This window comes from Canis lupus, chromosome 32 (genome assembly GCF_011100685.1).
Source record: "Canis lupus familiaris isolate Mischka breed German Shepherd chromosome 32, alternate assembly UU_Cfam_GSD_1.0, whole genome shotgun sequence".
NCBI lineage: Eukaryota > Metazoa > Chordata > Mammalia > Carnivora > Canidae > Canis > Canis lupus.
In genome coordinates this window covers 22064558-22078445 of record NC_049253.1, presented here as the reverse complement: position 1 = coordinate 22078445, position 13888 = coordinate 22064558, and the positions used below count along the sequence as shown (strand labels likewise).

Genomic DNA, 13888 nt, shown 5'->3' with positions numbered 1-13888 from the left:
CTCTGGTTATATCTCATGGCTAGCTTTTCATCAAATGACCACACCATGGTCATTTAGCTACATATATTGCTGCCCTGAGAAACCAGGATTGTGTTGCCATGGAATAAGGGAAGAATGGGTAATGGGTGAGGAGTAGCCTTCTTTGCCTTATATATTATACTTAAGATGGTAGAAGTATTTCATAAATAAGTAGAATAATAGACAGTGCTCTTTGGTCAAAAATTTTAGGTGCAAGTGCCCCATTCAGAAATGTCCCTGATAGAAACCTTTAATGTTTGAAAATGAAAAAAAATTATATTTTGTTATTCATAACACATTAAGTTAAAACGGATGGCTCCATGAAGAAATTTGAGTGATTATTCCCAGGAATATGTTAGACAATTGAAGAACTTAAGGGGTGAACTAAAGAAGTCTGTTTCTGGATATACAGATCTATCTAGAACCTTAGGTCTATCATAGGAAAAATATATGTTTTAAGCAAAAAAAAGACTAAGACAGTAATTTGACTAAGGTCACAAGTGAATAAACTGTGAATTATTTCAATAATTTACAATGTTATAAAAAATTGGTTCTTGATATATTTGATTCATTCCTTGTTGTAAGCATAACTACTTGGCCCAGCCTTTAGATACTTTGATATGACTGTACCTATGCTGCTTCTAATTAATATTGATTTTGAATTAATATAAGCATGGAAAAGTTATTTTTGGTGCTTTTCCAGCTGTGTAAATATCCTTATTGCATAAACAGACTAAATTTAATCACAGAATTTACTATGCTGGCAGGATTTACAACTTCATTGTGGACCCAATGTCTTAAACATCTGTCCTTCATTTACTATATCTTAAATGTAAACTTTTATAACACAGGCCAAATTTTAAGTATTTACACAAAGACACCCTAATATAATAGTACTTGGAAGAAGAAGGAACAAAATTTCTGAGAAATGAGTTTAAAAAGTAGCACAGTTTGGGTTACTCATGAAGTCTCTCTCCCATAAAAACAAATAGGAACCTCCCAGAAATAAGAAAGCATTTTTAAAAGATCTTATTTATGTATTTATTTGAGACAGATAGTGAGAGAGAGCAAGAGTGGGGAGGAGAGGGAGAAGCAGGCTCCCCATGGGCAGGGAGCCCAATGTCGGGTTCAATGCCAGGACCCTGGGATCATGACCTGAGATGAAACCAGACACTTAACTGACTGAGCCACTGAGGCACCCCACGAAAGCATTTTTAAAAGAGCTTCTGGAAGATTAAACTGTATAATAAGATTGAAAATGTTGAAATCATTTTTTTTTTTAAGGAAGAGAGTTGTTTTTAAAAGTGTCTTTGTCTTCTTTATGTAACATTTTCATTAAATAACTAGTTCTTACTGACAAAAATATTGTGTGGCCTTTAAGGTGGATTGGGAGGATGTACAAAATAGAGAAACAGATTTAGTAAATATGACTTTCAAAAGTTATTTTTCCCACCAGACAATGACTCTATATCTGTCCAATTTGATTATGTAAAAGTTGTAGTATTTTATTTTTATAGTTAATTCTTTAGTTTGGGCCCTGCAAGGCTAGTTCCTCGTGTATTTCCTCCAACTGATTTAATTTCAGATAAAATTATTTTTATCTGATTTTCCTTTGAGAAACTACGGATATTTGCTTCCTTGGCTGACTTACAGGTACGGGTGAGTACTAAAGGACCCACATGAATAAGCCTTACATGTGAGAGCCCACCCCATGCAGAGATGCCTCCCAGGCTAGTATTTGTGTTCTGGAAAAGGTTGACTTGCATGGGAAAACAGGTATTGAGACTGCTGTGCTTGTCGGGATTTACATATTTCTTCCCCTTATATACATTGGAGCAAACAATGTTATGAAAGATAAAGAAAATTAGTAAATTTCTGTAACAATATTATTGATACATGAGGATAAAAGAAAATTGTAAAGAAATGATGAATTAGAAAAATATTGTGTGAAGTATTTGACCTACATGGTATATAGTTGTTTCTTTTACCTGTTATTTTATTTACAAAATTAGCATTGTATTGTGCTGTTTATATATTTGCTTTAGGTATGTATGCATTATCTTTCTTGATGAGATTATAGTTTTTCTCTGGAAACTACTATTTCTCTTTTGGGATGTCCTGTAGCATCTAGAGTCATGTTAGACCCTTATAAACCTAAAAGAAAGATCTTTACCTGGATTTGGGTGGCAAGTTTGATTAGTAGTGATACTTCATACAGTGTTTTGAGGATTATGAGGCTGTATCTATGTAGAAAAAAATATAGTGATAAATTAGGTCAGGGACTCTGTTTTATATATTGCTTAGAGTGGTACTTGACAGGTTGTAAGTACTAAATAAATATTTGTTCAATGAATGAGTAAATCACTCTGCTATAGTTGAGAGATCAAGTACGATGGCAGTGTATTTTGCTATTTGCTATTCCGTTACTAAATTAACTTTAAAATCCCTTTTAATTTTAGAATCTGTGATTAGTATAAATATTTGTAAATTCAGCAAATATTGTATTGGCATCCTAATTCAAAAGCTGAACTATCTTATAATTGTAGGATCTACCCAAGAAATGTAGAGTCAAGCCTGTTAAAAATAAGTAACTTAATAAAGACAGGGTTCAATTACCATGATTTAAGAAACAATGAAAAAAAAAACTTTGATTTAATTTCAGTTTTTTAGAGTTGAAAGTTCATTAACCAGGCTGTGGAAAAAGGCTTGGGAATGATTAAATCCTGTTTTATAGAGGGTAAGGTCATACTGGACCATTTATCATTATGACATCAAAATTCTAAAATGGACTTTATGCTTCTTTAATCTCAATCTTTTATACATAAAGTAAATTCCTGGAAAATAAGTGATTAGAATTTTAGATTTTTTTTTTTTTTTTTTTTTTTTTTTGCTACCAGGGTTAATTAATACTCAGATCGCTTGATTTCATATTGATGCCTCTTTGAAATGTTAGTATGTCCCAATGAGGTTTTCCCTGAAATACTAGTTTGGGGAAATACTCTGCCAAGAACAAATGGTTCTGTACCCCATGTAGTGTCCTCCGAAAGAGCATGAAGTGGGAGGTGAGGTGGGGGCGAGAGGATGTTGATTTGTTCTAGTGGGCTTCTTAATACTTGAGTAGGGGCAGCCAGAATAGTGGCCCTCAAATAATAGTGCAAGGACCCCTGGGAGATCTCTTAGAAACTTTTAGGACATTTTCACATACATAACTATTTTGATACATTTTAAGACATTATTTGTCGTTTCCGCTGGGCTGACTTACTTTTTTATTTGCTCTAGTGGTTCAAAAGTAATGGTAGGAAAACTGTGCTAGTACCTTAGCACCAACCAGGATAGTGGCAACAGGCGTACTAGTCACCATTGTGTTCTTCATTGTCACACACTTGAAGAAGAAAAGTGAATATTTAACTTAAAAATGCCCTTTATAAAATAGTAAAAATTACCCATTTATTAAATCTCTCAACCCTTAAGTACAAGCTTTTTTAATATTCTGTGTGAGGAAATGGAAGTGTGCTTCATCCTTCTGTTGCACACTGAAAGGCAGTGGTTTCACTCAAGGAATTGATGCTAAACCAGTTTCTTTTTAATGGACATTCATCTTTAATTGAAAAAGTGACTGACAAAATAAGACAATTTAGACAAACTATGACAATTTGGTGGATACATTTTTGAAAATGAAGTGGGCCTATTAAGGAAAATAATTGACAGTATTTGTGCTGGTGATAAAATATGAGCTTTTAAGTAAAAATTCAAATAAAAATTTAAATTTTGGAGAATTTGTAATTGCTGCCATGAGGCTTGAGAGTATCCAAATATTTAAAAGCTTTTTTGATGATATTGGCATGAATATTAGCAGATGTAACTTTTTATGTCATCATCTAAGGAAATGTGTTAATATTTGCAAATTCTGTATGAGTCCAAGAACTGATATTTATATTTTCCAAATGATTAATGCATGATGTTATACAATTATGTATGGATAAAAGATCTATTCAAAGTACAAGGTAGTAGAGTGTACTTTAGTGTAACAGAATATAAATATTTCATTGTTATGGTTCAGATTCTACTTTACAACTAAATTTTAAGATACTACCTCATATTGAGTTTTGGTGTAGTACTAACGGAGGCTAATAACCACATTATCTGAAAAGGCTAGTAAAGTATTTCCCCCTTTTTCATTTCCTCTCTGTGGGAGAGAGGATTGTCTTCACATACTTCAATCAAAACAATGTATGACAACATATTAAATCCAGAGGTAGAGTTAAGAATCTTACTATCTTGTAAGCCAGATACTTCTCACTAAATTATTTTTATTTGAAGACACATGATTACTTTTTATGAAAGCTATGCTTATGTTTATAGTGACATATAGTAGATTTATTAATATTCTTTTAAAATGAATTAATATTTTATAAGCTTCATTTTCAATTTTTAATAAGGTAAAAAAACAACAAAGCAGACAGAAAAAAAATAAATGTTCCTTAGGTCCTTAATACTTTTTGAGAAGGTAAAGGAATCCTGAGAACAAAATGTTTAATGCCACTTCTCTCAACTCTAGGTTAGAATAGGTGCCTCTCTGCCTAACTTTAGAGTGTTATCCCTTAACATATTAACATTTTCTCAATAGAATTGTTGTCATTTCATTTTTTCACTTACTGATACAGTCAACAAATAATTATTGTGTCCGTTCTGTTTAAATTAACCTAATACGCTGTTAACTAATTGCTCTTGGCCACCTTTTGGGCCTAGGACTCTACAGTCTGATTCTTTGGGAAAAGAGTTCTAGGGTCACAATTACACAGAGTGTGATCTAAAAGGAGGGGTTGTGAGGTCCAGAGAGGCCTATCCTGTTGTCCTGTTGGTACTATGGATTCCTTCTAGTGTGTGGGGCATGCAGCCAAAAAGACTAGAGCTGGTACCATTTCTTTTTTATTTATTTTTATTTATTATTATTATTATTATTTTTTTTTTTTTTGCTGGTATGTTTCAAGTACAGTCCTCAAGACAGTAATGTTGGTTTGTCCATAACTAAGGGTAATGGTGGTGTGGGCCATATAATGTTTGTGTTAGAACTTCCAGATGTGTGTCTTAAAACTGCAAATTTTTAGACTGCATCCCAGACCTAATGAATAGAGAGCAGTATGGTGCACAGGTAGGTGTTAGCGGTGTTGCCAGTCACAGGTAATTTTTTTTTAACGATTTATTTATTTATGATAGACATAGAGAGAGAGAAAGGCAGAGACACAGGAGGAGGGAGAGGCAGGCTCCATGCCGGGAGCCCGATGTGGGACTCGATCCCGGGACTCCAGGATTGCGCCCTGGGCCAAAGGCAGGCGCTAAACTGCTGAGCCACCCAGAGATTCCCCACAGGTAATGTTTTGAAGGTGTTTTGGGGGCAGACATTTGAGTTTCTGCTTAGCATCAATATTTCATTGTGGCTATTTTTAAAAAAAAAAAAACTTTCTGTAAACATTTGATCTAATTTAATTCTCTCAGCAAGTCTTGGAGGTTGATATTCCCATGTTTCAGAATATATTCTGTGAGTGCCTGAGTGGCTCAGTGGTTGAGTGCCTGCCTTGGGCCAGGTTGTGGTCCTGGGCTTCTGGGATCAAGTCCTGTGTGGGCCTCCCTGTGGGGAGCCTGCTTCTCCCTTTGCTGGTGTCTCTGCCTCTCTCTCTTTGTGTCTCATAAATAAATGAAATGAATAAATAGAAATCTAAAAAAAAAGTCGCAAAAATATCAGAATGTATTCTGTAAAGCCATTGGGGAATTTGAGTCTTGAAATGGTCAGGTTTCAAAGTTTTATTCATCAGTATTTGCAAATAGTATTCTTAAAGATTAGATGTACTTATGTCTACATCAAAGGGAAAAATATTGTGGTGAAATGGATGAGCAAATATAGAAGGCTTCTATGAGGAGAAATCTTTTCTAAATTTTGAAGAAAATCCTATCTTTTCAATAAAATGAATTTATATTAAAACAAATTTTATTCTACAAGTTAAACTGGAATACTCAATGATGAAGTATAAAATAGTTATTAAAAATGCGTGTTAGTAACTTTACGTGCAGCAATGTAATAATGTTTGCAGTTTAGTTTTGATAATTTGCATTTGCATGCTTTTCTCAAAAATAATTTTAGATTTCTAGAATAATAATACTGTCTACAGAGAAGTTACAGATCAAGATGGGAATTGTATAGAAACACCTATATTGTTTTTGGAAAGTATTGTCTAAAAAGAGTGAATGGTTAAATTTAAAAGTTACTAATAATTGTTCCATAAAACCAATAATGAAGTCATTTACTCTACTCACTTAAAAAAAAAAATGTGGTCTCAGACCTGTAAAGTGCTATTTAGTAGCAGGGATGGGAGGGTGGTGCTAGTTACTGCTAACCATACAGTACTCTAGTTGTTTCCCACAGTTAGCATTAACTACCACAGATTTGTAATTTATAATGTGAAAGTATTTTAGTCACTGGGATTACCTGGATTATTGAGTATTTTGCATCTCTGTGAAATACTGAATGGCCACTTGTTCATGGAATCAGATGAACTTTTTGGGCAGCTGCCTTGGGAATTATTTCATACAACTGAAATGTCTTCCTAATGACACTGTTGTTTTCTTTTAAAAAGAAATAGCCTAGGATTCAATTTTGGCTTGCATAGACAAATCAACATAGTATGGTTAAGAAACGGGGCACGAACTGGAAGAGTTAATCTTTAAATTCAGCTTGAGCTGTGTTTACTGATCCTTTTCTGCTTCTTGTTAATTGGCACCTCAAACTCCATACTAATTAATGGGAGAGCAAGGGGCAGGTGGCGCCGTTTTATTTTGATAATCCTTGTCAGCAATGTCTGTGTAATCTTTTTGTTTAATTATAATGAATGTGCATTTGGGGTGCATGAACTTTCAACAGTTTTTTCACTGAAAGTTCACTGGTCAAGGACAGTTTTGCAACTGTTTCAGACAGTTTGAGACACTACTACATAATACATACAAAGACAGTTTTAGTTAGCATTTTAGTTGTTAATTCACACCAATGGAAGTCACTAATAGAGGTGCTATGTGCCTCTTTAAAACTAGACAGGTATAACTCTATCCAGAGAAATTAAAAAAATCTGCGCTTCTTTTAATTGTGTTTGGAGTAAGGGTAAAAATTTTTGTTTAAATAAGGACATTTAATGTTAAGAGTACTTAATGGATGAAAATATTAGAGTAATGTTTTCTCTGGAAAGAAGAGCCTAGGCAGGAAGTCAAAATAAATGGACCTGATTTACTTAAGAATTTGCAAGTTTTAGCTGTGAAATGACTAGATAAATGATTCTGTTGGAAAGTAGGTTCCTATTAGAAAATGTGTATTTTGCTCATTTCCATTTTAAAAAGACTGTTTTTACTGTTTTTGCTTTCAAGTGTAAGATGGGTTTAGGTAAAATAAATTCAGGATGGTTTTGAAATTTGGGGACAAGTCTTAAAATTGTGTTCCAAGCAACGTATTACTTATTTGGGGGAAGTGGGAGAAAAGGAGGAGGAAGAAGTCAGAAAACACCTCCTTGGCTGTTAATACCTTGAAACTTAGTGGAAAGGAAATAACACCCAATTTATACGAACTCCAATGTAAACAAACAGGAGCTATGATAGGAAATAGCACTAGGGCCAATTTATAAGACTTGGTCCATGTTCATTTTTCAGATAAAACTTCCTGTACTTACTCCTTGCCATTTTGGGCTAGACCAAAACCAAAATAAATTTTCCTCAAACAGTGTAAGGAAACATTTTAATTGGGTGATATTTTCGGAAAATCAGAAATAGTTATTTCCACTATTGGTACCTTGATAAAATTTAATATGTTATTTAAAAATGTAAATTTTTATGAACTTGGATGTTAATTATATACCTATAGTTTAATAATAATAATAACGTTTTGATTATAATATTTCTGTACCTAAGCAGAGAATCCTGACAATTTAAATTTACAATTAAAATGAAAACCCAAATCTGTGGTCCTCACTTAAATCTGTGGTTCTCAACCTCGAGGAAGGGGACATATAGCAATGTCCGCTGATGTGTTTGATCTTTACCCTTGGGAGGAGGTGCTACTGGCATCTAAGTGAGAGGACATGAATGGATGCTGGTAAACATGCTAAAATGCACAGGGCAGTCCCATACAAAAAGAATTATTTGGCCTAAAGTGGGCCAAATATTGCTGGAAAGTGAGAAACTTGCCCTACCTATGTGATGCCTTCTGCTGGTAAAATATAATAATGGTAAATACTGATTTATTTATAATCACTGGATTGTAAAAATACTGGGAACTTCCTGAAGAAACACTAGAATTAAAGAACGATCATATGTCAGTATGTAAGTCATGGGGTATATGGGATTAACAAATATGTAACACATTTCTAATTTTATTTTGTTCTTTCCCTTTCAAATAATAAATTATTTCTATTTGAAATAATAAGAATTTGAGCAGCCTGGGTGGCTCAGCGGTTTAAGCGCCTGCCTTTGGCCCAGGGCATGATCCTGGAGTCCCGGGATTGAGTCCCACATCGGCTCCCTACATGGGCCCTGCTTCCTCTGCATGTGTCTCTGCCTCTCTGTGTGTGTGTCTATCATGAATAAATAAATAAAATCTTAAAAAAGACAAAAAAATAATAAGAATTATTAGAATACTAAGTGATTCACTAAGTAAGAATACTAAATGATTCACTATGAGAGGGGATGGTTAATAAACTAAATGGCTAATGAAAATGTAATCATTTTGCAATACGTACATATATAAAAGTGTTATGTTGTACACCTTAAACTAATACAACATTATGTTGATTTTATCTCAGTAAAACAGAGGACAAAAGTGACTCATGGGGGAATAGTCTGAAATATCAGGAGACAGAGCAGTTACAAATTCTTTGTAGGTTTTTCTCTCAGTATTCACAATATATATTCAAAATAGAAGAAAGTGCAGTACTTACTTGACCTGAGAAGAATGCTTTGTGGGCTCTTCAGGTAATAGTTGCCATATTGCATGCTGTTGTGCTTATGAAGCCTATGACTCCCTTCATGTGGAATAGCTATTTGTTAGAAATTCTTTTTTTTTTTTGTTTTTTGTTTTTAGAAATTCTTGAAAAGATTTTACCTAGCAGCTAAATTCAGGCCTCAGTTCATCTAATTTGAAAAGCTTTTCCTCATCTTTTATTCCTATGTGATTTTTGTTACCCACGATCAGTAGAAAAAAATTTCAAACCAGGCACTTATTATAAAAATAATAACTTGATTCCAAATTAAATAGTTTAAGTTTCATCTGCTCATTATTTTTATTTTATGAGATTAATACAACTAAGTGTTTGCTGAGTAGTATATACCAAATGCCCATTTTTGGTTCTGCGATTCTTCATTTGTCTACCAAAAGTTGTTCTCAGTTCTTGTCGAACTTCCTTATAGGACAGATATACTATGTAAAAATTTAAAGTTATATAATATCTTTTTAAAAAGATTTTTAAAAATTTATTCATGAGACCCACACAGAGAGAGGCAGAGACATAGGCAGAGGGAGAAGCAGGCTCCATAGCAGGGAGCCCGACGTGGGACTCGATCCTGGGTCTCCAGGATCACGTTCTGAGCTGAAGGCAGATATGCTTAACCACTGAGCCACCCAGGTGTCCCAAGTTATATAATATATATGATGGATATCTAAATGATGGAGCATAAAAATGTTTCTGAAACCACCACAGTACCTAAGAAATTTAGCATTAAACATTGTTAGTGCTGTTTGAATAGTGGCTGAAATAGACATGTTTGCATTTTGAATTGGTCTATTCTCAGATATTATTGGTAAAGCATGTTATTTTGAAAGAGCTTGGTGGAAAATATGTACTGAATATATCAGAAGTCAGAAAGATTTCAGTTAACATATATATCCCCCCAAAATAGCCTTCTAAATAAATGAAAAATAACTTGTTTGAAACACACTTCAGTAATTTTTTTCTTTCTTTTTTTAATGTCTTATTCCCTGGGAGAGAAGAAATGGGACAGGCACTGAGACCCACAGTGCTGTAAGGAACTTGCTGGATGGCAGGAGGCTTTGTCCACAGAAACATGAAGGCTCATTCAGCTCCGTCACTGCAGTATATTTTATAAGGAAATCTGTGTCTAAAAATAGATGCTGAATATAACTTCTCTTGGAGCCCAGGGCCATATGGTTGTTAAAGGGCCACTTTGTTTTATTGGAAAGAAAATATGAAAACTCCCCATTTGGAGGCAAGTCTCAGTAGTGGCTGTTAGAAAATGTCTTTTTGTGCACTGTTATTAGTAGGTAAATGTTTCAAAACAGATGTATTTTCTAAGCACATTGATTAAGAAACTACCTCAATCAGGCATTTCTCATATTTTATCATGGTGTACTTCTTTTTTTTTTTTTCTGAATGATAGAAGCAATTATATATCATCATTGACCAACTTGTTTTTGTTCCTATGAATTTTGACAGATGTTTAATATTTGAAACAAAATATGAAATCGAAGAAAATTGTACTGAAGTTCCAGGTGAGCTTTGCTATTTATTCTTTAGAAAGTCACATGATGTGCCTTGTCCAGAGTTTATGTTCTATTCTGTGACAAGAAAACATATTTATTTCTGTGATGTTTATAAGCACATGTACCTACACAGTCCATTTATTTATTTTTTTAAAAAATATTTTATATTACTTATATAGAGAGAGGGAATGTGTGAGCAGGGAGAGGGAGAGAGAGTATTTCAGGCAGACTCCAGGCTGAGTGTGGAGCTTGATCTCAACACCCTGAGATGGACACTACTCTGTTAGCTGGTCATAGTCTGAGGTTATAATTGAGGAAAACGTCAAAGCTTTCTTTACTTCCACGAGCACAGTATATCTTTATAGTAAAATTGCCACTAACTTTATTCTCCTTAATGTGAGAGTATTTCCTATTTCCAACAAAAAGCCCATAGGGCTCAAAATAAATGAAACCTAACATGTTTCCAGTTTAAGCAGACACACACACACACACAAAATTTCCTCCGTACTCTTTCTTCTCTTTCCTCTGCTTTCTCCTAGACAGCACATGCCTGCCAGCAAAACTTCTAATATGGTAAAATGTTTTAAATTTATATGTTCTTTCCAACTCTTATGTCAGAGACTCTTGAACTTACTTCAGATCTAGAGGCAATGATGGCAAGCCTTCAACACTTACTTCTTTTAAAATGTGTTTATATGCATTTGTGTAATACATTTTCGGGTTCCCTGGCTTTGAAACATATGCCACAAATGAAACAGACCTCTCACACAAGATGTATTTTAATATATGCATGTTTATACACATGAATGAGAAGTATATTTACAACAGGTTCTAATGTAAGGACTTTCATTTTGTGCAATGTCTTACAAGGTTACAAGCTTTCACATATGATATATCGTTTATTCAGTGTGACGATATTGTGAGGCATAGGGGGATTTCCATTTTATAGCAAGAACTGATGCTAAGCAGAATTAATTGGAGTAGAGCCGGAATCTGTGATCCTTAGTTCAAGGCACTTTCCCTCAGACCATACTAAAAATTCTATTTTAAAACCCAGCAAGATGACACTTCTTATTAATAGTACTGTTGAATTCAGAATTGCTGAATCTGCCTGTAATTTCGCCCCTGAGACCAGCACTCTTAGCTACTTGAATAATCATGATTTTAGTAGCTAATATTTTCGAGTCTGTATTTGCATACTGCATATTCTTTGTGTAATTAAGGAGTAATAATTTATCTGATCTTGCTTTTGGAAAACATTGTCTCTGTTGATGAGAGATTGTTGATCTTGACAAGAAAAGATATTTCATACATTTCAGATGAAACTTTTACCTGCCGGGTGAATGTCTCAGCCTTTCACGGTTTTCCCCTGCTCTCTAGGGTCCTACTGACTATCTCCTCCTTCCCAGGTCAGATAATCCAACTTATTCATTCCATAAATATCAATTGTGCCAGATGTGTTCTAGGCATAGTTATATAAATGCTTTGGACATTGCAGGTGAACATGACAAAATACTTGCTTTCAAAGTGCTGACATTCAAAAGGAGATAGACAACAGATATATCAATTACATAAACAAAGATGATCAAACCAGATAGAGATGAATGATCCGAAGAAAATAAAATGAGTTAGAAGAGTTGGGAATTACTTTTCTTAGAATGCTCATGGAATGGAAATCTAAATACTGGGAATAAGGAACAAGTAGAATGATCATGAAAGGAAATCAGTGGTGTGTTTGAGGGATAGACAGAAAACTAGTATTCAGGGCACATTTTGGAAAAGGGGGAAAGTGCTAGGCAGTGAGGTCAAAGAAGAGCAGAGGCCAAATTATGTAGGCCACAGTAGTGAGTGTGGTTTTGTTTATAATTGAAGATTTTAATCAGGGAAGTAATAATGTGATTTATAATCACATGTGTAGTACCCATCTAGGGGATGCCACTTTGGTTGCCCATTAGAGAACTCAGTTTGCTGCAGGACATAGGAGAATCAATGAATTAAAGAGAAAACTGCTCCACAATTTTCTACAAGAAACGTAATAGCAATTTGGTCTAGAGTTTTTGCAGTGGTAGTGTGAAAGTGGTTCAATATGGGATCTATTTTAGATATAGCACTTTCAGGTCTTGTTATAATGAATTGGATGTGAGACCTGAGAGAAAAAGGAAGAAAGGCTTAATTATTTGTGAACTGAAAATATTTTTTTGTGAAGAGTGGAAATGGTTAATGGCTTGTCTGACTGGCTGGCTTGCTTTCCATTCATTGATTCATTTGTTCACTTTTGTGGAAATGTGAATTATTTTGATACACTCAGCATTTTGCACATGAATTGGTTCCAGAAGTTGTTTCTTCAGTCAGTTCAAATATACTTAATCAGAAGGTGAGGAGGAGGTTAATGGGATGAATTTCAGAGTGTTTTGTTTTTTTTTTTTAAATTTCAAAGTGATGTTCAGAAACACTATCTTCATTAGGAATAATTTTTTGCATATCTGTTGTAGAACTGTAATCAAAGTCTCAGGTCACTGGAATGGTTTTTTAATATCTTTGTTTACCGTGGTTTATCAAGAGAAAGTAAACATGGTTCAAATATGTGCTATGAATTTGAAAGACTTAATATAGTCTTAACCTATGTTAAGATAACAGATATAATTGTTAAACATTTGTTTAGTTTTCATTAAAACTAGCATGGATTTATGATTGCATTTCTATGTGCCTTCTATAGTCATGTATGATACACCTTAGCTCATTTTATAGAACATAACTACATATTGCATGGAGGTTAATATGTGAACCTTTTAATTCATAACACTTTTGTCACATATATAATCTATTTGATTCTGTAATCTTAATCAGGAATTCAGGTCCTAAATTATAATATTAGGAACAGTCCTAGTATTACAGAAAGGTATAGAACACAATTGTGAAGCTATACCTTTATATAAAGTGATAAAATTAACTTAGTGTCCATACTGACTTTGTACACTTTCAGCATCATTTCTTACTATTTCTTATTCCATATTTTATATCTTATGTTCTCAGTTCTGTTATTAGTGTTTTTCATTTTCCTGGCAAAATTTTCCTTTACTGTTCATGTGATTTTTAGATAACAGTAGGAGTTTTTCCCATAATGTCTGTATTATTTTAGAGAAAAATGGTAATTATCTGGATTATTCTGAATCTTGTTTGTCTAAAATCTGGTAAAGTGTGCTATAGTTGTATATATAAAAGTGTACTTTTTAAAAAAATACAGAAGTCAGATTTTTCTTAACTAAATTTTTAGAACTGTCCATAGTCCAGGTTATTGCTTCTTTCTCTGTGGCCAATTAAAAAAGGAAGAGTTCTCTT

General features: G+C 33.8%; 1 long non-coding RNA gene across 2 annotated transcripts in view; it reads right to left on the bottom strand.

The window, feature by feature from the left end:
- The window catches only part of LOC111093606, a 46554-nt gene extending 34591 nt beyond the window's left edge, over positions 1-11963 (bottom strand). For both annotated transcript variants that reach the window (XR_005382843.1, XR_005382842.1), the window contains exons 1-2: positions 11882-11963; positions 2192-2261 (exon numbers count right to left, since the gene is read on the bottom strand). This is a non-coding gene — a long non-coding RNA (uncharacterized LOC111093606). The remainder of the gene's footprint in view (positions 1-2191; positions 2262-11881) is intronic.
- Positions 11964-13888: the final 1925 nt, after the last annotated feature.